The sequence below is a fragment of the Mixophyes fleayi genome, chromosome 9, assembly GCF_038048845.1.
Source record: "Mixophyes fleayi isolate aMixFle1 chromosome 9, aMixFle1.hap1, whole genome shotgun sequence".
In the NCBI taxonomy this organism is placed as follows: Eukaryota; Metazoa; Chordata; class Amphibia; order Anura; family Limnodynastidae; genus Mixophyes; species Mixophyes fleayi.
Genome location: NC_134410.1, coordinates 6,719,506 through 6,747,142, shown reverse-complemented (window position 1 = coordinate 6,747,142; position 27,637 = coordinate 6,719,506). Strand labels below are relative to the sequence as shown.

At 39.5% G+C, this 27,637-nt stretch overlaps 1 protein-coding gene across 1 annotated transcript in view; it reads left to right on the top strand.

Moving 5' to 3' along the window:
• The first annotated feature begins 778 nt into the window (after positions 1-778).
• Positions 779-27,637, top strand: part of XPNPEP2 (X-prolyl aminopeptidase 2) — a 131,647-nt gene continuing 104,788 nt past the window's right edge. Inside the window, exon 1 of the mRNA XM_075186243.1 lies at positions 779-893. The gene's annotated coding sequence lies outside the window, so the exon portion shown is untranslated. The remainder of the gene's footprint in view (positions 894-27,637) is intronic.

The window sequence follows — 27,637 nt, the reverse complement described above, 5'->3', positions numbered from 1 at the left end:
ACCAATATTAAAAAGCATGATTTAACTTTCACAAATGTATATTTAATTCTCCTTACCATGGCTAGACAACTTGTTATTTTCACTGAAATCTCGTGCCCTCTGTAATGAAATATCTTCAGTTCTGGCAAGTTCCTGAAACTTTTAAACCTTACAGAGGATTTTGTTTTTCTTATGCACTTAAGACTTGCTGTCTATGAAGCTGGAAACACACTAATGGGTAACGCAGTGGTGCAGTGGTTAGCATTGCTATCCCACAGCATTGGGGTCACAAGTTCAATTCTAAACAGGTTCCTATTTGTGCGGCATTTGTATATTCTTCCTGGGTCTCCTCCGGGTGCTCATTTGTCCTCCCACAGGCTGAAAACATACTGATGGGTTAATTGGCTGCTGGTTTTGTGTTTGGTAAATTAAATCGTAAGCTTCAATGGGACAGGGAACAATATGAATAATAAATGTTCTCTGTACAGCACTGCGTAATATATTTTGACACTATTTAAATAAGTTGTTCGGTGCCACGGCTAAATACGTGGCTCTGCGTCCGATTTAGGCCACACAAATTAAAATTGTTAATGTTATTAGTGTCCCTCTTGTGACTTGTATTTTAAGTGGCTGTACTTGAAATCAGCTTCATTGTCCAATTGATAAAATGTATCATTTGATGCCAGCAAGTGAACTTTATATCATGGTTTAATGCTCCTGTTGGTTTGCTTGTAAAGTAATATGCTATGAAGTATCAGTAATAGGCCACTATTAATCTGAATACAGAGATCATGGGGGAGGGGCTTTGACAACTCCACAAGGTTTGAACGAAAGCCACAGCAAGCAGGAGAGAGGTGTTTGGACTGTTCCAGGCTTCGTAGGACCCTCCAAGTTGGAAAACTGGGGGAGCACAGGTAAGTGACTTTTTATCTCATATAATTCCACTTTTTGTTTTTGAATTATCCTTGAAGTATCTGGAACCTATTTATTAAATGCAGGTGGGCAGCAGTCGTTCAGCTGCGAGTTATAGGTACTTCTTGTTTGTGAGACATCAAACATCTCTCCCAATTGCATCAGTGTACAGAAAGCGGACTGTGAGGGTGATGAATGAGCCATCAAACAGCTCATTACAAACAAAATATCTTTGAACCTCTGTTTTCTATGTGTGTTGTTTTACATATGTTGGTTACATGTGATTTACAACTGTTGGGTCTTATTTAACATCCTTTCCCAATGTAACTGGGAGTAAATAATCTTGTGAGCCTGAGAAATCACAGCAAGGCTACAGAACCAAAAACCTTCAAAGGCGAAGCCAGCACCTGTAACCTTTGCCCAAAATCTAACTTGTATCTGTTCTATGTTCACTGCTGATCATAATTTGTGCTCAGCCCTAAAATGAAAACTCTCTGCAACATTTGCTCTAAAAACACAAATATTCTGATTGATCTTTCGTGTCTCTTCTGATCCTGCCGTAATTTACAGGTGGGAGGGCAGGTTTGGAATAAAACCTTTCACCCTTGTGTTGCTCCATAGAGGAGGAGATGTGTGATTTGCAGTTACTGACTTAGCACCCTGCATACTGCTTTGCTTATAATGGATTCATGCTGGGGCAGGTGACAGACGTGTAATCTGGAATTCACCTTATTGCTCTCTGCAGAGATCAGTGTGATTATTCAGAAAGACATCCTAGGTTCTAATGTCTGGAATGATCAGCAAGTTCTCTCTGTGGTAGAGGTGTCCAAATTCAGTCCTCTGGGGCTACCAACAGTTCATGTTTTCGGGATTTCTCTAACCATGCACAGGTGAGTTAATCTATTTGGCTGGGTCAGTAATTATCTCACCTGTCTCTACAGACAGAAATCCTGAATACATGACCTGCTGGTAGCCCTTGAGGACTGGACTTGGACACCTCTGCTCTATGGTTTCTGGTGAATTAAAATATCCTTATAATAGACAATAGAAAGTATATTAATCTTCATAATGAATGTGTTCTTAGAGTATGATGGGAGTCATAGTCATTGAGCATGGAGTGACATATCTAAGATTATTATTTAGAGGAGGATATTTTTTTACATTTGTAATTTGCCTATTGTGTAATAAATTGTGTCATTTCATTGCTGATTGGCAGGATTACTGAACGTTGACTAACAATCTGTACAGGTCCAGCATGGTGGCTCAGTGGTTAGCACTTCTGCCTCACAGCGCTGGGGTCACGAGTTCGATTCCAGACCATAGCCTTATTTGTGTGGAGTTTGTATGTTCTCCCCGTGTTTGCGTGGGTTTCCTTCAGGTGTTCCGATTTCCTCCCACACTCCAAAAACATAATAGTAGGTTAATTGGCTGCTATCAAAAAAATTGACCCTAGACTCTCTGTGTCTCTGTGTGTGTGTGTGTTAAGAATTTTAGACATTAAGCTCCAATGGGGCAGGGACTGATGTGAGTGAGTTCTCTGTACAGCGCTGCGGAATAAGTGGCGCTATATAAATAAATGATGATGATGATTTGCTATATGGGCTGAAATAGAGATCACAACTACCACATATTTCTAGAAAAGACATGATCACAGATCATGAGCCGATAGGAGGTTTCATCCTTCCCATCGGATCTAATTTAACAGTGTTTTGACCAATCATGTTGGGTCTACACACATTCCAGATTGGTTGAAAATGGCGACATCAGTAAATTTATTCCTGGCTTTAGAGAAATAGTGAAACAATATGAACAAATTAAATATCCAACAATTTTTTTAGTTATCATCATGAATGTACTAAAGTGAAGTTACTATGTAGGGTATTTATGAATGGCTGAATGTTTCGTGAAAAAAGAATTCTACAACGTTTCATTTAGTATTAGGTACAGAATCCTGTTCTTGGTAACTAGCCCCTATATATAAGGCTCTTGGAGATCACTCGCTTCAAATCACTTAGTGGCCGGGGTGAAAAGGAAGCTGATTGTGGTTAACGACAGACTTCAGAAGTTCAATTTGAAAGCTCTTTAAACAATGTACATGAGAGTCATGCTCAGCCCACATGTGAATAATATATTGTCTAACTACCAACTTCCTGGATTGTAGCAGTAATGCTTACTAGACAATATGCATCCTCATTCATTCATGCTAATAAAGTTACATTGTATCCCTTCTGTGCAGCTAGAATCAGCCCTTTGTAACATTGTATAGATCACACTTCTCTGGTTTCTTCAATATAAGTTTGTTTTTAGTTCTAATTAAAGGATAGGGGGTTGGAACTAACTTTGGGCTATCCGTGGTACAGGCTGGGTTTTATAATTTTACTAGAGGACTGGAATCATCATTGTTCTGCTCTTCTCTGTGTACGGAAATCATCGGACAAAATGAGTTTTGTTAGTGAGTGAAAGAGCTATTGTGTGACAAAGGCTGCATCATATATCTGTCTGCAGCAATACAGCTTCTGCTCTCCTACCTCCTGAGGTGAAATTCATTCAATTAGACCTCTATATCCTGAAATGAGACATAGTGGAAATAAAGTGACTACTTAGAATGACAGTGTAGCCAATATTCCTCCCAAACTTCTATAAACTTAATTCTGCTGTGGACTTTTAGGAAGTGTACGAGGGTAAATTGACTCGTATATAACTCCACCAATTGGCTACTATATCTACATTAAAGTTAATGCAATATAAAAGGTATCTGAGTATTTCCATATGACAACAGTTATGGCTATTTTCCAGATTCTATCTGTATCCGAAACAAGCTCACTGGTTTTCATGCCAACGGGGTCTCTAAAAGCCATAGTACGTCTATAGATTTAGTACGTCTACAGAGCTGTCCTCCAGTACTCAGACCACCATAAGAACAGAGGGGGGTTTCCACACCATGCCGCAAGTGGGCGTGGCCAGCATGTGTGGGGGCGTGACTATAATTTTAGACAGTGTTTGGCTGCTCTCCAACTCTTCCTATCCCCATAATATACATGGGCATTGCTGCGTGCACTACTGTTAGGTGCACGCAGCTCTCCCTTTTCAAGCAGAGCTGTGTGCAGTGGGAGCAGGGTCCAGCCACCTCAATTATACAGTGCCCCAGGCTTGGATGGGGGGTTTCCAGGCACTAGGAACCCCCCCCCTCCCCTATAGGGATAGAAAGAGTTGGAGGGCAGCCAAGCACTGTCTAACAATCATGTTTACTAGGCAGGATAGTAGGTTTTGCTTTAGGAAATTAGACAATTGTAAATCCAAAATAAAGAAGGTGTGAGTGCAATTTCTAAAATGTTGGGTGTATTTAAGCTTAAAAAAAACAAACTGTGAGATCTCCTATCGTGGATTGTTTATTTCACATTCTGGAGCCATTTCCGATATAAAGCCTCACTTTAAAGGTTTATACAACATACATGTGTGGTTTAATATATATCTGTAAAAGATAAAGATGAAATATTGTGGAGGATCCAACATCTCACACTTGTATGATCTCCGCAATCTATACAGAAGTAATCTTGAGCTTTCGTTTGAGACTCGTGTTATATACATATTATTCTCTCATTAATAATGCACCATTTTCATAGTCTTTAACTGAAATATAATGTACTGCATTATTCCGCAGATTCCCTTCTACAGCTGACTCTGGTTGACATTACTGTTGACATTAAACACACACTAGAGTTCCCGTACAGTGTGTGCGTTTTGTACGTGCACTTTAGTAGGTAAAAAGACTGAAGGGTATTTTATCTGAAAGGTCACTACTGTATCTCAATCAGTGTGTAACCAGGGGGCCCAGTGTTGGGTGACAATTCCTACAGGAGGCTGACAGGTTATAACTAAATGTTAGAATCAGGTCACTGGATTTGGCCTACTGAGATACGTTGTGAAAGTTTAATTTAGATTCACGTAATTAATTGTATTAAATAACAAAAATGACTGAAAGGGTGGAATTCATTTGATAAACAGAGCCCTTGCTCTAATCATGTAATGGATTTGTTAGAGGATTAACACTTTGGTCAGACATGTAACTGGATCGAAGAGGATACTGTGTAACGCATGAATAGTGAGGCTACATTAAGTGGCCCCCATTGGACAATTATAGACACAGAAGAGTAAATGTTAGGCGGCTAGGAGACCAGCTTCTTATGTCTGTGATACTTAGAGACCATGCTGGCTGGTAAGAGAGGTAAGAACAACAGGCAGCGGCCTTTGGGCAAAACAAGAATTGAGGGCATGGATCCAAGACTGAATATAACCAGATTACTGCTACTTAATGTATACTTGCTGACTCTTTACTTTCCCCTTCAGTAGATCCCAGAAGAGAGATGATGGGTGAGTACAGGGGAAGGGGGGTGGAGCGCAGAAAATAGTGTCATTTTGTCCCTACCACACAATGACATCAAGGAAGTGGGCAGGGTGCGAGCGAATGGCCTTCTCTCTTGGGAGACCTGCTTGGAATTTGAGAGTCTACAAGAGATTCCTTGAGAGTTGTCAGGTAGGACTTAGCAACAGGTGAATTGTCTATACAATGTATAATCTACATCCGACCACTATCAACAACTAAGGTTCATTGTTTATTTTTGGAATGTTAAACCCCCTTATATCCTCCTGTGCTAAATAGGGGGTCGTTAATGATCCTTCCGCAGGTTCATCTACGGAAACCTTGTTACGACTGTCCCAAGCTCTTGCTTTCCCTTCTTTCCCTTCTTTCCCTATTCATCTTATAGGCAGCTACAAACTTTTTTACCTTGTTGCCCTTCTGCTGCATGGGAGGTTTTCTGTTCCCCTATTTGAATCTGGGAAGCGGACTGTATGAAAGCTCATTCTGAAGGACTCAATTCAATCAGTCCACGTCAGTAGAGTTCCTTAGAGCCCTATTCAAGAGTATTGGATGAAGTATAATAACTCAATGTGATCAGCAACAAAAAGAAGCCAATTAACTTTAACAAAAATGAGCCAACAGCAAACACAATCTGCTCCAATCTTCAGCTAAAGAGGGAGATCCATGGGGGAACCCTCCAATTTGATTCATGGGGGGAGGGGGGTTATTATATTAAAGGGGCATTGCCCAAAAGTGGGCAACTCAATCTAGCTGTCTAGCGATATCGTAGCCACTTGCGTAGCGATATCGGCGGCACTGTCTGCAAATCGCCAACATGTTGGCTCCAAGTTGGACTATTCTCTGGCATGTCGGCTATCTGAGGTCAGCAATATTTGTCTGGTATATCTAAAAAGAGATAGACAATTTAAAGAACAGGCAACAAAAATTCTAATGATTAAATAAAGAACTAAGCGTGTGATGAAGAAGACAAACATCTTTTGACATAAACGTTTCTTTTAGTGTTTATGCTAAGAGTGATAAGTATCCAGAATGTACCTGATGCCTGCCCATGATATGAAGGACTGCTCTTCGTATTGGTGCTCCAGCACGCACATGTGATACTATCTGTTAGATAATCCTTCCTGCTCTGTGGATGTCTTACATTACCAGCATCAGTTGGGTAAACATCCAGCAATAGAGATAATGTGGAGGTCACACAATGTATCAGGGTATAGCTAACATACAGCCTCAGGGGTACTATCCTGCCTCAGATCTTGCTGTGTGTCTTCACTAATGGGATTTGAAGAAAAGACACTTACAAGTGGGTAGAGATGACCGACGTCTTGTGTGAATCAAGGTTCCTGTTTCCCAGAAGTGTAATGTTATGGTCCTACGACCTTTGAGTTCCGCTATTCCCCAGAATGCCATTCAGCGCTGTATTTGCAAATTTGCATTTTGCAGTAATCGATCAGCTATAAACGATGGTGGTCAGGTCATTCTGCCACCTGGCGTTGTTAGGGGCCTGGAACACTTAAGTCCACATTTGCGCTATGAATTGTGTAAAATTTCATAGCCAAACATTGGAACAAGTCATCATCATCATCATTTATTTATATAGCGCCAACATATTCTGTAGCGCTTTACAATTGGGTCAGCTTTGTGGACCTGTTTTTAAAGTTTTACACATCTATAAGGGGGTTCGTTAGTCCAGGTTCTGCTTTACAAAGCCTGATTGTAAATAATGTTTATTGATATACCACATTTTTTGCAGTGGATGTCCGATACATAAGTCTAATCAATAGCCACACATGGCTTCAAATATCTTACACACAATGCATTACTCTATGTGTTGTTTGCATATTAATGTAGTGTGTCTACTGGACCATTCATTTGTATTGTATTGCTACACAGATGCCTAGTTACTATATATATTGATCTCCTTAGTCATTGTGCTACTTCAGTCACAACAAAACACAAACCAATGAAGCATGTGTGATTTTATGGTGTGTGAGCCACATGTGAAGTTGAAGCTCATCTGGACCTGAAAGTTGGACCAATAATCAGAGTAACTTGCTCACACCAAGTCCCTTGGGACTGCTTGACCAACAAACTCTGAATATGTGTAATTTAGTGCCACACAGAAGATGATCAGTGTAATATTTTTGAAACAATACATTATAAAGAATAAAACAAGTGGACAATTCCTTCAGCTTCCTTCCCAATGTATTTGGAAATCTGATCAAAGCCCTGGAAGACAGAGATAATCTCCTGTGCTCAGTATTCAGTTACAATGGTTGGTCACTTCTTTGTGTTTCCTTGAAGGTTACAGTTACAATATGTTTACCAGTAGTTGAAACAGTGTGTAAAGGAGATTCCTATGGGTGGGGTGAGGGAGATGTAACAAGTAGGGAGGGGGGATTGTTAGACAATGGAGATCGGCATTTACAAGCCATAGAAAATATCTTCAATTATCTTCAGCTATGTAGAAAAATAAACAATGATTCATGTAATATAAATACAAAAAATATAAATTATCTTGGCTTATTCAATACTGTTCACTGACGGGATCACAATCAAACATGATGAGGAATGATTATAATGTAAAGTTTAAAGACATGAGATCAGATTGCCAGCAATGTCTATGTTATAGCTGGGTATTGTAAATACCTCCCCATTAGCAGTAAATATACACTGGAGTATAGATTGTTAATGGGATTTAATGCTCTTGTGTGTGCACATTACATGATAGCTACAAGTACTTATATTAGAACATGTATAGAATACACTAATACTAGTCCCATAAAAATCTCTATGAATGAATTTTGTCCCCAAGGTTTAAAGGTTAATATGACAATATTGTGATACGAAATGTTAAAGACATTTGGATGGTAAAAAAAAAACTACAGCCAGTATTTCGCTAATAGCAAACAGTCAGCAGCTTGCAGGGAGGTCAGAGCTGTCTAAGTTTATGGCAGGGTATAAATACATCACACAGCCTTAATTGCAGTTTATACCCCATACAATAACAAATCGTGAAGGTGGGAGTTTAGTGGCGCTTATGTAACTTAAGAATTAAAGGTAAATGTTTTCCAGTCATTGCAAAATCTCTCAGCAATTGTTCCAAGGTCTCGTTAGTATCACCAAACACATCACACCTTTTAGAAGACAGAGATTTTGGCAACAGGCAACAGACCTCTGCCTCTAAGCAGAAATTTCTCATTTGTCTATAAGCTGCTCCAGTTGACAGACAGATGAGGAAGCCTCTTCATATTAAGTATATCAGCTTTCACCTCCTTGCAAACAGTGACAAGACAGTCTCTGTTATCAGGAGGTTAATCAGACCAGGTAGTAGTGTAATGGGTTTGCAGAGTCCAGTAAGATATTGACCCCCCCAGAGCGAAGTCACATCTGCAACAGGTGAGAATTCGCCTACAACACCTCTATACTGTACGACTTGGCGACGAGGTCTCTTATAAAACATAAGCGTTAGCAGTGGCCGCCAGGTGTACATTAAATCAGACCACATCCCACCATCCAGGGCAAACAGCGGAGATCCTGTGATTTATTAACTCTCCATATTTACATAACCCCTATCTGATCTTTCCAAGAATCCTCACCAACAGTTCAATGCCATAAGATAACAAGTGCACCCTGTTAATCTAGAAAAGCAAACATTTTTTTCCCAGAAAAATAACAATCTAATTAAATATTTTCTTTTAAAAATAATTATTTATTTTGTCGGACATTCCTTTAGTATGTCTAAGGAATGAATGGTTAGAAGGTACCAGTGAAGCATTATCCCACCTGCAATTACATTTTACGCCACTGGGGGCACTGTATGTTAAAAATAAACCGCATTAAATAATAACTTATAATTGAGGTATTGTCATTAGGACACTGCACCTTCAGAACTACTGTAGGCTCATTGCACTCTGTACAAATTGTAACTAGAATTTAGGGAGATGGGAGTAAAAGTATTTAAGCCACAAGGAATGTTTATTGGATATTGTTGTATTATTACATACGTTGCGCTCTGTTGTAAATATTATTACCATTTATTTATATAGCGCCACTAGTTCCGCAGCGCTGTACAGAGCACTCACTCACATTAGTTCCTGCCCCATTGGGGCTTACAGTCTAAATTCTCTAACACACACACACACAGATATAGTTGCTGTATTTGTGTTTCTTTTGCACAGACTCTCCCGGTATACTTAATAATGCTGTTCTTGATAACTGCACTTATCTAATTTTTTTTTCAATCCTTCACAGAGGTTGTACTTTAAATCCATTAGATCAAAAGGCGCCCGTTAAATGTATTTACAAAGTGCAAAGCTTTTATCCTTGTTGTAATAATAATTTTGTACCAGATGCCAGAGTCTGAACTCAGCCACATTAAATTATAATAAAATGATTGGATACTATTTTGTGTCATAGTATTAGAGATTTCTGCTATTGTTCTAACATATGTTACCATGACACACAATACTACTTCTATACTAAAGCTGAAATGCTTTACTTATTGTGCATATCCAGGCATGAATAATGTATGCAAGCTATGCACATTGCATGAATGGCTATGGATCCATTACTACAACACAATGCATAACACAACATTCTTAAAATCAGCATCAAACACAAATATAGAACTTTGACACAATGACAGAAATAACATTTGCCAAACTGTATAATATAATGAACAAAAATAAACAAACCTTCAAATAATTTTATTCAGGATGGTATTATCGATAAACTAAGAACTTGTCTTTGCAGGTGACAGCTAAGTTAAACACTTGCAATATCTCAGCATATCATAAAATGTTGCTAATTACTTTCTATAAAGCAACAAGCTAAAGTTAATGGATTTGTTTGTTTTTATCACAGGACCAAAACATACTAATATTCATGATATGGTGCCTTGACGGCTCAATGAACTGTATCAGTTGATTATTAACATAATAGCTTAAAACATCTCTCAGTGCAGTTAATCTGCAATGGAAGATTGCAAGCTCTTCTGCACAAAGTTTGGACCGTTTTATTTGCATGCATTCTCGTTTATGAAATATATTGGGAATGAATTAAATTTTTGCAAAAAAAAATAAAATAAATAAAGGCATGCAATCTTTGCAAATATTTTAACATTCCTCTGAAATAGCTACATGTGTGATAGTGTAGGACAAGGAGTTAGACTCACCTCCAAAAGCTGAAGTGAAGGTTAAAATGAGCAGGACAAGTGCCAGGATCCAGAGCCTGAGATTCATGTTTCTGGTGACTGTGTAGCTAGGCTGTGAGAGAGCAGATTACAGCTTCCTATGCTGATTCCAAGATGCAAGCTGCCTGTGTCAATTGCAGAAGGCTGACTACTTCCAAGGAGGGCTGTATTCTGCCAAGAGTCTTTGCAGTGACTGCTCTCACTTAGAACAGGGGCTGCGTTTTGTATTAGTAACTCCGGTTTGGATGGATGCCAGACTGGTCATGTGGTCAGTACTGCAATAAGCCCCTCCCATTTTTCTTTCTTTTTTTTTCTCTCCCTTTTTTTTTTTTCCATTTAGCACCGTAATGAATTGAACAGCGGACTGAAGAAACAAAGGACTTGGCTTTGACAAAACATATTGCAATACAAATTGGACGTCGGCCAGATGCTTCCTAGCAACTTGGATTCCATTCAGAAATATTTAAAATTGTGTACTTTTCATTAACCCTATTTAACCCCTATTTAAATTCAGCTTCTTTATAGCCAGTAGTTTGCCAAAATAGGGGGAAAAATTATATTATTGTGTTACATTTAAAATGATACAATAATACGACCAATCAAAATATACACTAATGCAAGTTTTGTGGGGACCCAAGTCATGAGTCACTATGCCACTTATGGAGTTGGCCAATGATCGCTGATTTACAAGCCAAATGTATGCGACCAACTAATGAACTAATTATTCATCATATCATATTCCCAAATCTCTGTCCATTGTATTAATTAACAATACTATACTTTCTGTTAGTAAATGCTAAAGTAACTAATTGAAGAGGGAAACATTCTACAAAGGAAGAGAAGTATTAGAACATGAGGACAATGCACTGACACTGGGGGGAAGTAGATTCAGAGGAAATGTGAGGAAAAACTACTTTACAGAAAGGGTAGTGGATAAGTGGAATAGCCTCCCATCAGAGGTGGTAGAGGCTAATACATTAGAACAATTTAAACATGCTTGGCATAGACATAAGGATATCCTTTCAAATAACTAAGGTTTGAGGTTTCCATAGAGTAAAAATGGGCAGATTAGATGGGCCAAGCAGTTCTTATCTGCCGTCAAATTCTATGTGTCTATGAACCGTGATTGTGAAGCTGATTTATGGGCATAAGCTGGCACAGCAGACACCAGATATTTCAGTATCCTGGTCGAGAGAGAACAATTGCCCCCTAACATCTTGAAGTGAGTACCTGACCCACAGGGGGTATTAGCCATTTTTAAGTGTTAGTCCTCCCACTAGCACCCTCCCTGGACCCCCATATTTTCTCCCTGTTTCTTATTTGTCTTTCTGCAATTAGTTGGGTCCCTCTAGGCTGAGGACAGATTGTAAGCTCTGTGGGCAAGACCCTGCTACCTCTCTGTCTGTATTACCCAGTATTGTTTTACTACTATTTTTGTTCCAAATTGTAAAGCTTGGTGGAACATACTAGTGATATATTAATAAATGGTGACGTTGATGATTATGATGAAGACAGATGGACGGGTAGCTCGCAGCCCCAGTAATATAAACATAATATAAACCAATGAAACTAATTATTAAGCATATTAATCCCACACTGACACCCCCCTCGGCTTTGCACATTGTGAATTGGAACATAATGCATCGTCCTAGTTACTGACCTGTAATCTGTCCCCAAAGCAAAAAAAACAGTTTGAAATCCAAAATACTACAGCAAAAATAATAACGCACAAAGCTTCTCATAGGTGCCAAATACAGTATAAATCATTGGATTATATCCATTCTATCTTTATATATATATATATATCACACACACACCTTTGCTGTATACTGGAAATTACAAGAAGTGCCCATCTTATAAACACACATATATATATATATATATATATATATATATATATATATATATATATATATATATACTTGCACTTAGATTTCTAAATATGTTTCATTTCAAGTTTTCCCCCCATTGAGAAACATTTGAATAACACGACCCTCACACTTGGGAGTAACTGCCTTAACTCCACATTTTTCAATCTGATTCCTGCAGATGTTCAAATTTGTATTTTTGTTTCATATCCTCCATTTAATGATCAAATGATTGCAATCGTTATTCACTTTTCTGTTCCCTCTGGGCATTTAAATTATTACACAATATTTGATTAATGCCAATAAATTAGCCTTTTAAATAGATTTCGTAGAGCTCTTAACGGGCTCAGACATCATTCTACTTTTCAAAAATCCATTATGCTTCCGAGTGATGAAAAACATTTCCCTGATTTGGAAATGACAGCAGTTTTAAATGATTTACATTATTTTGCACAAAACAAAACCAAACACTAAAAATAGCGATTAGAAGAGAAATGTTTCTGATCTTCAGTTTTGTGGGACGTTGGGTGTGGTCAGCAAAGTAACAGAATCCAACTTTTCCTCCAGTTTGGTGGGTGTTACAATGTATCTAATGATTCAAATGGGAGATCTTCTCTCCTGATTAGGGCGGGTTATTTTCAAACTCTTAGAAGCATTGTTATGGAACAATAAGTTGACTTTCAAATATCCTTTTTATATTACACAAGTTTCAATTTTAAAAAAAGCAACTTGTTTGCATGAGATCTATTAAAGTCACTGTTGTGCTATAAATTCATAGTGTCTGGGACAGATTAACTCCCTGGCTGTACACACAGGGCGTGATTCATTAACAAATGCAAAACGAACGTAATGTACATTTTTATTTTTTATTGTAAAAAAAGACATACATTGGGTATTTGCACGTCTGTATTCAACAAGGAGCGGATGTAAAGATACGTCTATTGATGAATACGGGTCTAGGTCCACTCTGCTCTAACAGACAATACACTGCAGGATACATCCGATACATATGGCATCATTAACTTCACCATTTATTTATATAGCACCACTAATTCCGTAGCGTTGTACACACTGAACTCTTTCACATCAGTCCCTGCCCCATTGGAGCTTACAGTCTAAATTCCCTAACATACACACACAGACACACACACACAGACAGAGAGAGACAGACTAGGGTCAATTTGTTCGCAGCCAATTAACCTATCAGTATGTTTTTGGAGTGTGGGAGGAAACCGGAGCACCCGGAGGAAACCCACGCAGACACGGGGAGAACATGCAAACTCCTCACAGATAAGGTCATGGTCGGGAATTGAACTCATGACCCCAGTGCTGTAAGGCAGAAGTGCTAACCACTGAGCCACCATGCTGCCCTATAAAGTCCCAAAAGAGCGCACAGAAAAAAAAAAACATTTAATGTTACCTGTTAATAATATAGTCATTAATGACAACCCATTAATAATTAAAGCTTTTTATTTATTTATTTTTTTACATAAAATACATTTTTACAGTAGCTACTGATACAAACACATGCTCTAGCATGTATACACAGCCGTCATCACTTCTAATCAGTGATGCGACAGAAAAACCATACTTCTGAGATGCCCAAATCTTGAATCGGACGCTTCTATGTGTGCTTGAGCTTGGCGCGCCCTTACTCTACATCGACTATGTGCATACACCATTCCTTACAAATAGTTCCAGCCTCTTATGCAGATAATTAACATGAATTTGATCAAAATTTTTGCATTCTTTCTATATAGTATTCATCCACACACAGCCCAAACATATAATCGCACACGCTTTCACACACGCTCCTGGGCAGACTGCCACACACTGTAACATATATCACAGCCTACAGTACTATAAAAAGCCACACACATCACAAAGCCATAATATGCACAAAACATGAACATGATTATATAGAGAGCTGGATACTGGTGGTGAATTTTCTTTAACTAATGAATGGTAATAAAACAATATATACAATTCTAGAGAGAAAGCATAAAGAAAAACTTTTGTTGCAATGCAAGAACTGTCTACAAAATATGGATGTTTAGGAAGAATATGTCTTGGAAAGCTAAGTGAATGTACAGCAAGTTCATTTATGTCCATATTATATTCTCCAACTATTTAGATCTCCCGGAGAAGAGGTCAGGTGACAAGTGCGGGTAGGGGAGTGGTGAAAGGATTGCGCCACGGAAGCCCTGCCCCCTGCAGAGGCGGAGCTTAATTACTTGAATCCCGTCATTAAGCCTTGGCTCTGTCTGCGAGGACCCACTAAAATTCTGGTGCAAATATACACTGATGATGAAGGAATGATGTATTATTTGAGGTCTAACAGCAAATTCATTTTTTCCCTATGAAACTAAATGCTTACAAAGTTTTATTGCGCTTACAACCTGTGCATGTGGATGTAAGTACACCTTAAGCAAGCCTGGTGCATATACTACAGATGTAGACCTGGACGCTTCTTGAGATGTGCGCCATTCATCCTTTGGGTGTAAATACAGTACTTCTGCGTGCACGTTTCTGGACTGTTAGCTGCGCCCAAGTTATGTTCAACTTTGCAGATTGTGTATCAGAGTTTACTGTATACGAACATGGATCTGTGTGTACAGTCGTTTAACACTTTATAATAGTAAATAACAGTAGATGGGTCTGTGGAACAGACAGTCACGGAGAAGAGGATTCTATTAACCCTCTGGGAGTCCCCCAAAACAATTATTAGACAATGAGGATGAGGAGCCCATAGAGTAAAGCAGGATGTTGGGTCTGAAATTCTTCAAGTTGAGTCAGAGAGAATAAAGATGTTTTATTTTGCCTGATAAAAAGAAATTACATTTTTCTACTGTAAGTGGTGAAATTATACATACTAAGAAATTAATATATTTTTTTCTTCTATTTCCCCAGTCTCGTACTGCAGCTGTCATCCTAACCCCCTCCCGCTGTTTTATTTGAGAATTGTATCCAAATGTGGGTTCATTAAACTGATTTACATTTAAAAGGAGTCTTCAATGGGCCCTTGGTGTGTATATTATTCCACAGGTGGAGGTGTCGGGTGTCACAGAATCAAATGTATCATGTGGGCGACTTTACCTAAACTCACAATTAACCTGAGTGCAGGACAATGAGGGGCAGTGCAGGTGCTGTGATTGTCTTTGTGCTGTGTACTTAGAGCGCTCTGACTGCACTTAGAGGGGGCAGAACAAAGACCTGGATAAAGGAGGAAGAAGTGTAAATAGTTTAATTTAAAGGGGCGGTCCCGTTTGGGTCAATCATCTGTTGATAAAACAGCCACCCCCCCCCCCTCCCACAAGCAGTAAATGAAGTGTCACGCAGCGACTCTCAGGACTAGTAGTAATTCCATCCATAGATGTACAATACAGGTGGGAACGGTTCCAGTGATCTCTACTAAAATGCTCTCGGTGACCTGTAATGCACCTGATTTGCAGGGAAAAGTCAGGACTAGGTATAGTCTGAGCCCCAGCTTCAGGGATTGGGGGCGGCTGATATACCCCCCCCCCCCCCCATTTACTGTACCCGGGGGTGCATGCTTTATTGAGAAGAGGTTGTATTAAAGTGAGGCAGCCCTTTAAATTGCTAAGTGAATAGTTCAGTAAAGCTGATATTATTCCAATAAATGTGTCCGTGATTGTATTATTGTGACTCCAGAAATACCTTTGTAGGATCTTTTGGGAACTCTTGTTGTGTGGCTTTATATCTATTAAAAAAGTGCCTTGATTATCAGGAAATTACCCCCTTTATTTTGGAAATCAGCCCATTTATTGACAATACCATACTTACCAATCTAAACCTGTCACCTCTGCCCCACCTGCTCCCCTGTCCCTCTCTGCCCCCCTCTGCTCCCCCCGCCATCACTGCTCCACTGCCCCCCTCTGCTCCCCTGCCCACTCTGCCCCCCTTTCTCGCCTGCCCTCTCTGCTCCCCCTTCCCCCCTCTACCCCCTACTTCCTCTGCCCCCTTCTGCACCCCCTGCCATGTCTGCCCCCCTGGCACTCAATCGACATCTGCTGCTCCCCCACTCTCTGCTGGTCCACTGGTCTCCGCTTCTTCCACACTGTTGCCTTCAACATCACTGGTAACCAGAAGCCAGATACATCTCAACCCCCCAAAAAATTGCCAACAACGGTGAAGAGGCCACAGAAAACTAAAATAATTTTCATTTTTCACCTGAAATATGACACGTGGCCATTATGTTTTTTTGTTTTGGAAATAATTAATTATTTCATGATATACTTTACATTATTATTGTAGATTTACATTTATGTTTGTTACTTTTTCTTTAAAAAAACCAAAACAATAATGACTTACAGGCAAAGTAGGTGGCCAGGAAATATTCTTTAAATGAGGCACCTGAATCGGAAGGGCTTGGGTCCACGTCTTACACCTCCTTGAGGTCAGCAACCACGGCCTCTTCATCCCAAACAACCCCACTCCTAATAACGATATTAAACAGCCACATAACATTGAAAAAAACAAAAGATAGACAATGTGGCACATTAATGGGGTATAAATGTACGAGTAAACATTAACCCACATGTGGCGATAACTACAGGTGTAGGCTTACTCCACCCTACTAGACCAGACCCTGCAGGACACGTACAACGCCTATGTGGGATATAAAATATCAAAAAAACATACAGAAAAAAGTATATTAATCAATTGATGTTACTTGTCAATAATATAGTCATTTATGATTGTAAATGGAAATTTTCTAAAAAATTAGTTTTTCTTCTGCCGCGTGTTTGGAAAAACATTTCTTGGGTTGTTCTTAATGTCTGTTGTACATAAAATATTTTTTTATAGTTGCTTCTGATTGCAGACACATTGTAACATGCATACTCCGTTAACATTAGTATTTGGAACCTAATCCAGCCGCCCAGTTGGTGCAAGAGATACGGCAGAAAACCAACGTACTTCTGTGTGTGCCCGTACTGTATATTGCCTATCCGGTCATTGCCCACCCCGTCAGTCTCCTAAATTGTAGGTTGTAGTAAGTGTCATTTGCACTGGCAGCTGGCTTGGACGTGGCTGCGTTCTGTGGTGTATCGTCCGCAACGTATTTTTTGCGAGCGATACACAAAACCGGCAGATACGCTCCTTAATGACTCATTCCCAGAGACAATAACTTTATTGTGTGGTTTAATACGGAAAATAAATACACAATGCTTAAAATGCAAAACAACTAACAAAATGACATACAAAGATATTATACAATATTTTTTAAAAAAAGAATAAACAGCAGAAAATGTTACACTCATTAATGATCAGCTTCCTGGCTGCTGGGAGAGCATAAATTCACTTTGCAATATGAAATTGACTCTCAAAATTAACCTATAACATAGGCAGGTGCCCTGTGGTTTCCAGCTGTTGTTTTTGAACTACAAATCGCAGCATTCCATGCACCCTCTGACTTGTATTTTCAATGGGAGAGACACAGGCTGCCCTGGTTAGTTCTGTATTGTATGGAAATAAGGCATCTGAACTGTACAAAGGGCATCTAGTCGTCAATGGTGAATAATAAATACGAGTCAGCAGGAAGTTATTCCTTTTAGTAAATTAATTTATTTACACTTAGCGCAGGTGCACAGCAGAAACGGAATGACCAATTATTCAAAAATATCAGACACTGATGAAAAAGGCCTTGGATGACGGAATCACTTGTGTAATGATCAGTATGTCACTATTATGATTACACAATAGACGTCACTCATGAGACATAGAATTTGATGGCGGATAAGAACCTCAGGCCTGATTCATTAAGGATCTTAAATAAAGAGGATTCTTATTTCAGTCTCCTGGACAAAACCATGTTACAATGCAATGGGTGCAAATTAGTATTCTGTTTTGCACATAAGTTAAATACTGACTGTTTTTTCATGTAGCACACAAATATCAACTTTAATTTTCAGTGTACAAATAAGCTATCAAGTATTTGTGTGCTACATGAAAAAACAGTCAGTATTTAACTTATGTGCAAAACAGAATACTAATTTGCACCCCTTGCATTGTAACATGGTTTTGTCCAGGAGACTGAAATAAGAATCCTCTTCATTTAAGATCCTTAATGAATCAGGCCCCTCTTGACCCATCTAATCTGCCCATTTTTTAACCTATGTAACCTCAAACCCTATTTGATCTTTATTTCTTTCTAAGGGCATCCTTATGTCTATCCCAAGCATGTTTAAATTGCTGTACTGTATTAGCCTCTACCACCTCTGCTGGGAGGCTATTCCACTTGTCCACTACCCTTTCTGTGAAGTAGTTTTTCCTCACATTTCCTCTGAACCTACTTCCCCCGAGTGTCAGTTCTTGTCCTCGTGTTCTAGTACTAATCTTCCTTTGTAGAATGTTTCCCTCCTGCACCTTGTTAAAACCACAGATTACGTATAATCGTACAAATCACAAATATATGAGGCAGTTACGTATAAGTAGCTCAGATGAGTGTGAGTAATGCTATGGGCACCCACATAGTATGTAACAAGAGATGTGACAGGACGTACGAGGGAGTCAGACAGTAGACAGACATGAGATAATATGTAGAGAGGATCCCTCCCCTGAGAGCTTACATTCTAGAGGGAGGGGCGAAGAGAAACAATTGGAGCAGCTGGGATAAAATGGAGATGGTGAGCAAAGTTAGTGGAGGTGATTGACAAGATCAATAGGGGGTAGGAGAGGCAAACATTAAGAGGTGAGTTTTGAGGTCGGTGTTTGAAGGGTTGTAGATTGGGGGGAGAGTCGGGTGAGGCAGGGGTAAGGAATTCCAGAAGTGGAGTGGAGGCAGCACAGGAGAAGTCTTGGAGGTGAAAGTGGGAGTAGGTGATGGAGAAGATGGTCAATAGGGGTAGGGTAGGCAAACATTAAGAGGTAAGTATTGAGGTCGGTGTTGGAACCGTTGTAGATTGGGGGGGTCGAGTGAGGTGAGGAGTTCCAGAGGTGGAGGCAGCCCAGGAGAAGTCTTGTAGGTGCAAGTGAGTGCAGGTAATGGGAGGTGAAGAGTGGCGCCAAATCATCACAGTTTATTGAGAAGGCGCCACAATACTCTGCTGCGCTGAGCAGTCGGTGTAACAAATAGTACATTCATAAAATCAAACCTAGAAACAGAACAAGGACATACAAGGTTAATGGAGACGGTACAGACAGAGGGGCAGAGATCTTACAATATAGAGTAATAGAGTATAGTATATAAAAGAGAATAGTTTGGGAAAGCAATAATGTTTTTTATTATTTTAGAAAAAGCCACTCCCAGACTGTAATAATACAGAAGGACCGTACATCAGTCATTCCGCCTGTAGCCATTGTTATCGTGCAATTTACAGTTTCTTTGTTCAACATTCCAAGTTATGAGAATATTTGTATTTGGCTTCCGGCAGCGAGAGAAATTACAACCCACTTCAGATGACACTTGTATATAGGATTTTAAATAAACGCTCAGGTTTCAGTGATACGTGCGTAGACATCAATCACTAAGGTGACGTCCTTGAAAGGAGTAACTGGCATTTGGTGCCATGAGATATTGACCTAAGAAGGACAGAGGAGACTTAGGATCTCCATGGGCTGAACACGTTGTACAAAGCAGCCTCCCTGCCCTTTACACATAACTCAAGAGGGGGGCTGAGTATCTGTTTCAGTGTTTCCATGAAGGTCACTGACCTACCTAAATCACAGGCACTGGCTAGAGCCTAGAGTCAGTGTTTGACCCATGACCCCCCAAGAACAACCAGATGGAAGGAGAAAACCAGCAGCGATGCAGAACAATAGACACATCAATGACCCCTCTGAGATGGCCAAAAAACTAAAATCTTAATATATGAGGTATTAGCGAACCAGTCAAATAATGGACCCAACACGAAGGTGCATCTAGCGGTGTTGGAATTTCTATAAAATGACAAATTTTGATGATTGTCTCTTTCAAATTGCAAATTTGGAGCATTGAAACTAATAAATATCATTGCTATGAGTATTATGCGCATTGTATTATGCACCAACATTTGTGTTCATTTGGACTGATTTTAGAGATTTCACAATTTTTCAATGGAGTGCAAACAAAATTATTATAATATGCTTTTAATAAAAAAAAAATAGTGCACTGTAAGAAAGCGCTTTATTTAAGCCATAGTAACCAATAAGAATGTAGCTGCCTTTTTTTAAAGCGCTGTTTAGAAAATGAGAGCGAGTATATATTGATATGGAATTGTTCTTTTCCGTTCATTATAAACATTCCCAATACATCGTTTTCAGCTGTCCCTAATGTACACTGACATTTCCAGACACTGAAATTATCCCTTGTTTTCCCCTATTGTTGTTTTCTGGACTTAATGGGGGTATTCAATTGTCAGCGACTTGTTTTTTTAAGTCATTTTAACACTGTTTGTTATCACTTTCGAGCGAGTTAACTTTACCCGCAATTCAATTCCATTTTTAATGCTACATTTTTTTTCATGAAACGGTCCTCTCGCTCTCCAGTAGAAGGTCTATTGAAAGTATAGGGTGTGTGAGAGGCAGCCGCGTTATAAGCTATTGAATTGTTCTTTAACGCGGCGCGTTCAACAGGCAAATATACTGTTTTATCTCGCACCTCTTTGGGGTGTGTTAAAAATAAAAATCCTCTGAAAAGTAGTTGAAATCATGTAAAAATGTTGAAAAAAAGTTAAACTTATGTTTATCACTAATACCTAATTTGTGTAAGTTAATTTTCTTGTTAAAAAATATTGAAATAAAAAAAAAAATCACTAATTAATTATATTTATGTATGTTTTTGGTACAAATATGAATGTAGTAATGTGTTTTGACATGGTATAGATGATTGTATGGTAAAAAAAGAGTTTAATAAAAAAAATATGGTAAAAGAAAGTACTGTAATGTAGATATTATCAATGCGTAATGCAATTTAATGTAATGTATGCAAAACCTTTTATTTGTGTGTTATACATGACCGCGTTAAAACTCCCCTAAAATCTTGCAAACACAACGTGCGGGGGCAGCGTTCCCTCTTTTTCAGTTGAATTGCACGAGTTTTCCCGCTGCGCTAACTCAAAGCGGTCGCTATTGCCGGCAAAAACCCGCGGGAGATTTTATTTTTTTTAACACGGCGGGGGAAAAAAAAAAATCTCGCTAACAATTGAATACCCCCCCAATGAGTTAATATTTATCATAACTGTTTAAAATACTTAGGTTAGGTACACACTAGAGTGTTTTCTCCCCTGTGGTGCGTTGTCCGAACGTTAATCTGCAGTTGTGAAATAACGTACACTATACACAAAGATGTGTTATAGAAGGAATTGCGATGACGTGTTTCCTTAGCCTGAATCTCAGTTTGTGGGATATTTTTGCTGGTGAAGTTGAGCCCTTTATTTAAATGTCTTTGTCGTATGGCTGCAGGGATCCCATGTATCATTTCCGTGTGTACCAAATCACAATGTTTTGAACCAATGTTATGCCTGTAAAAAATCGCTGACCGTACGGTTGGTCGTTTACAACGTGCATAGTGTGCGCATGAATCGACCGACCTATCGGACCTTCAGTCATAGGTACAATAGTTGTCGATAACACATTGATCGGAAAATGCTGCAGTGTGTACCTAGCCTAACTCTGCCAGCATAACATATTAAACTATAGATTGCCAGCTTTGTGCCTCTCTGTCTGTTTGAAAATACATAACTTGTTTGTTCCCAAAGTGCTGCAGAGTATTTTGGCAATATATAAATAAATGTTACTATTAAAAACATAGTAATCGCCTAACATAATACAAACAGAAGGACCAAATGCGTCAAACAAACAGTAGTGTACCGGTAGCAACCGAAGCTTAAATAAACTACAAAAGCAACAATATTGGAGACCAAATACTCTCAATCATAATCTGCTTTCCTGTTGACTTTGCAAAATCCGAAAGTGAAAAAATTATCTGTCAAATCCGCTGTGTGCCTGATAATTGTGAACTTTAATTTCACTGTGGGATCTAATTTCAACAGATAACAACAGTGGGAGGCAGAGTTAGCACTGATAATGATTAAGGTGGTTATCAGGAGGTCAGCAGTGGTATTTTCAGTAGCCGGTTAGTGTAAACATTACAAGTATCAGTAGTTGACGCAAATCTGGGGTCAGACCCAGGGGCAGCGATCACAGAGATGAATTATGGTGGATGTGCCGAGGATACCTGATTTGTCACACTGTTGTTCCCCCCCCCCCCCCCCCCCCCGGCTCTGAGAACAATACAGAAATCACTCACACAGGACTTGTTTATTGCAGTTGTTTTTGTGCTAAGCGGGTGTCAATCCAGAAGCAGTTTAATACTGAGAAATAACCTTGTTATGAAAATATCTCTACAAACACGTTGGAGAGATGTTTGTTCTTGAAAAATAAATATTTCTTCTTTAAAGAGAAACTGTTTTTATAGATGAATATAATAATAATAATAATACTTTTATAAAATAAATAAAAAAATAAAATTAATCTGTTGTATAAAGTAAGTCTGTAATTAATGTAAGGTCGAAATTGTGTAATGTAATGAGAGTTACATTTGTGGGGCTCAGTGGTTAGCACTTCTGCCTCACAGCGTTGGGGTCATGAGTTTGATTCCCGACTAAAATACTGGTAGGTTAATTGGCTGCTGACAAAATGTAACACTTGTGTATATGTGTGTGTTAGGGAATCTAGATTGGGGCAGGGACTGATGTGACAAATATTCTCTGTACAGCGCTGCGTAATTGGTGGCGCTATACAAATAAATGCCATTGATGATGAAGTCTATCAAATAATGCTAAACTTTAACTGTGCAAATCTAATTATTTTAAAATTGTCCAATTTACCTGGCAGGTAATCTATATATAGAGGAAACATTTATAGATGTATGAAGTCACTAACTATATCTACAGTTGGTTTCTCCCACTCAGGATTTTTCCTCCAATGAGGTGAGAATCTCATCTTAGGATGTAAGGGACAAGGATTTTATGGTCCCCAACGTCTAACCACTTCCCCCGTCGCTCTAATCACCGGACACTTTATGTAGACCTTAGAACAGTGACAGACAACTTGAGAGAAGTAGAGTAAGAAGAAGAAGGTATTCTCACTCTCCCGACCGTGTCAATCATTATCATCATCATCATCATTTATTTATATAGCGCCACTAATTCCGCAGCACTGTACAGAGAACTCATTCACATCAGTCCCTGCCTTATTGGGTCTTACAGTCTAAATTCCCTAACACACACACACACACACACACACACACACACACACACACACACACACACACACACACACACACACACACACACACACACACACACACACACACACACACACACACACACACTAAGGGCAATTTAATAGCAGCCAATTTACCTACCAGTATGTTTTTGGAGTGTGGGAGGAAACCGGAGCACCCGGAGGAAACCCACGCAAACACAGAGAGAACATACAAACTCCTCACAGATAAGGCCATGGTCGGGAATTGAACTCATGACCCCAGTGCTGTAAGGCAGAAGTGCTAACCACTAAGCCACTGTGCTGCCCAATCACCCTACTCTCTCCTGCAGTAAACAGAACAATAGGGGGCGTTAGTGTACAAGTGCAGCTTTGGGTGGCAGAATAGGACGGAAAGCACCCAGTCCCTACCGTTTGTTTCCATGAAGGTTTGCAAGGTCAGCCATTTAAAATTTGATTAATCTTAAATGTACGGGCTACATTGCTGTTTTGTAATTAGTTTACATGCTTGGGACATAGTTGTGGAATAGTAATTGCAGGCATCCGGAATGCAACACAACGAACTCTATGTCAACCATGGAAAAGGTGTCCTGCTTGGTCAATCCGGCAACACAACCACCGAAGGATCCTACAATTGTCCTTAAAATCAGCAACCATTGGGTAGTAATACAGGAGGATTAACAGCTCTGCAAATAGACACCAGCTACTGTCCGGTGATCCAAAAGGTTACCCCCACGGAGGAGGATGGAGTGAGGGGGCAAGGGTGAAGTCCTATTGATGCCAATCCCAACCGCATCCTAACTGTGTAAAATAAAGTACAGGGCATAACTCAGTCCATGGTTAACTGTGTATACTGTGTGAATAATACATTATCTATATTCAAAATAAAAAAAGCAAAACAAAAAGGTCAAAATGTGCAGGGTGTCTATCGTTCACCCCTCCTGCCCTAGATCTGAGTCTACTATATGTGGCCTCTTAATATGGCCTTGCTGAGACCTGCAGCAAGGTGAGTCAGATAATGGAGGGTCTCAGATGCCCCCATACCCTGCTGAGAATCGACACCTCCCACCCCCAATTCTTCTTACCTTGGCAGGTAGGATGTGGGGCGGCATCTTTGGCTCTTCAGACTGGGAGTGTGGCGCAGGGCTGTGACATCATAACCGAGCATCACAGTCCCATCGTAACGCTGACATGAGCAGCAGCCAGCGGCTTCACATGTAAGAGGCTGCTGGATACTTCTCGCTCCACGTGGGGGCAATAAAAATTACTGAATGAGTGACGTGTTTTAGGTGACCCCCACCCCCCCCAACCGTAGGCAGCCTAGAAAACTGCCTTCTTTCTCCAAAGTGTAGTGTTGGCATTGGATATACATGTAGTTAGCAAAGACCTATTATACTATAAATACAGTGTTCATTGCAACAGACCAAAGACCTCAAATGTGCCAGAGTAATTGAAGCCTGGTAACTTCAGTGCCCTTTATAGAAGAACTAGGACTTGGAGAAGGTTTGTTTGGCATGGTACATAATTGTTCGTTCAACTAGTGGTTTGCAGGTGTAGCAGTATCTCATGTATCTGACTCCCATTGTCCCATAGATTGTAAGCTTGCGAGCAGGGTTCTCTTACCTCTCTGTCTGTCTGTATTACCCAGTATTGTTTTATCATTGCTTGTCCCTAATTGTAAAGCGCTACGGAATTTGCTGGCGCTATATAATTAAATGTTGATGATGATGATAAGTGTACAGGGCCGTGTGATCCGTGGGTGATTTGGGGTTTTATTTAGTACCTAGGTTCTTTGGAGTAGAATTGTCCAGGTGCAGGTAGGAAGAGTGGTGTAGTGATATAAATAGCTGCCAACATTTGGAAGTCATTTTGAGGGTGCGTATACGCATCTTACAAGTGGCCCTGTCTGTAAATTGGTTTTGTTATGAAAAAAACAGTTATAAAAAGTAAATCCTGCTTCATTATGGACAAAATACTACAACTTGCAAAGTTCAGGACCTTGGCCAGTTTGGAGGTCACAAATACATTTTCCAACCAAATTGCAGGAAGTTTGCTTAAAGGTGGGATGTTTATTAAAGGGAATTGATGAAAATTCTATTTTAAAATCACTTTCTCTATGTTGTACAATAAAACAAACAGCAAGTTGAAGACAGTAGTAAATTGAACACATTTTCGTTGTCAAAACTTTTTTACCCTCAAATTTTATTTATCTTCATAAAGTGATTTAAAGATTCGAGAACTGGTTAGCACTAAATCATGAATCGTACCCCAGTCCGAATTGCAGGTGTCCCCTCATCTCAAATCCTACTGAAAATAAAAAAGGGGCACATGTAGAATTGGATGTAGGTCGGCTTTACTAGTGGGAAACTCGCATTGCTGTCCTGCGCCAAAAAATGTGTCCGCCTACATCTGTATACAGATTTGGTTGCATCTTACAATCTCAATTCCTTATGACTGGAGAGGTGTAATGGGGGAGGAAAGGACCAGCGAGCATTGGCCTAGTACACAAGATTACAACCCTCTCAGGGGCAAGCGCAGGATTTGTAGAGGGGGTTTCCACACCACGCCACCAGTGGGCGTGACCAGCATCCATAGGGGAGTGGCTATATTATTAGACAGTGTTTGGCTGCTCTCCAACTCTTCCTATCAATATAATATACATGGGCAATGCTGCCTGCACTGCAGAACTGTGTGAAGCGGGGGCAGGGTCCAGCCACCTCAATTATACAGTGCCCTAGGCTTGGAGGGGGTTTCCAGGCACTGGGAAACCCCTCCCTCGGTTTGCCTATGCCTCTAACCAACATTGCTGTGTGACTGATCATACAGCCCACTAAGCACTTTTTACATTTGCAATCTGTGTGGACCAATATGTAATATGCATCAACCTGCCATTGTCCCATAGATTGTAAGCCTGTGAGCAGGGTCCTCTTACCTCTCTGTCTGTATGTATTACCCAGTATTGTTTTATTAATGTTTGTTCCCAATTGTAAAGCGCTATGGAATATGTTGGTGCTATATAAATAAATGATGATGATCTGTTGCGGGTGATCGACGGCTGGTGGAACAAGACGCAATGATGTTGGCAGCACTAACTCGCGGCTTCTGCTTGGAGGTTTACTTGGAGGTTTACGATTTCATCTCTCTGATAAAACATTATTCATTCGTTTGGCTGTTATATCAATGAAGTCGCAGCCATATTGCGTTTGTACTTAATTCTATTCTATATGACAAATGTGAGTCACATTTATTATTAACACTATTCTCTGTTGTGTTTGTGACATTATTATATAGTCTACAAATAGGGTAAGGAGATACGTGCATTTACTACTAACACTGTTACGTTACCTCTACACTTGAACGATACTGGTGGTCTTACAGAGGGATTTACAGGCATTCCTGAAACAATCACAAATGGATCATTATCAGGGGGATAGTGCCAACGACGTCTCAGCGTCTCAGCTGCGTAATACACAAAAGCAACTCAAACATTTGTGGGAGTTCATTTTAGCTTTCTCTAAACTGATGAAAGATACAATCTCAGCAGTAACATATCTGTGATATTAGCTCTATGGGCCCTGGCAGAGACATTTAACCAGACATGCAGAAAGTGCTTAGAAGGGTACAGTAATTACTGTTATTACAATCTGGGTGGACTGCACAAATTCTGTAGAGACAATAATAAAGGCAATAGACACTAATTTCTGTCTGTTTACTGTATAATAGTCCTACATGATGCACTTTTCTGTCTCCTGATAACATTCTACTCTGTCGTATTGGATTTTGTTTATATTATTCCATAGATTATGAATTCTAAGGATATATATATATATATATATATATATATATATATATATATATATATATATATATATATATATATAATCAGCTAAATAAACAAACATTTGCTTTGTGGAATCATTAAGTAAGTGAGTTACACAGTTTGCCCTAATATAGGACAGTATGTTATTCATTAATACATCAGACATCCTAGTAGAACTTCAGGAGTATTTTCTAGGTCAAGTGCTGGGAATATGTGTCAAATTATTTCAGTCCTTTTAGATTTTAGAAGCATTTTAAAAT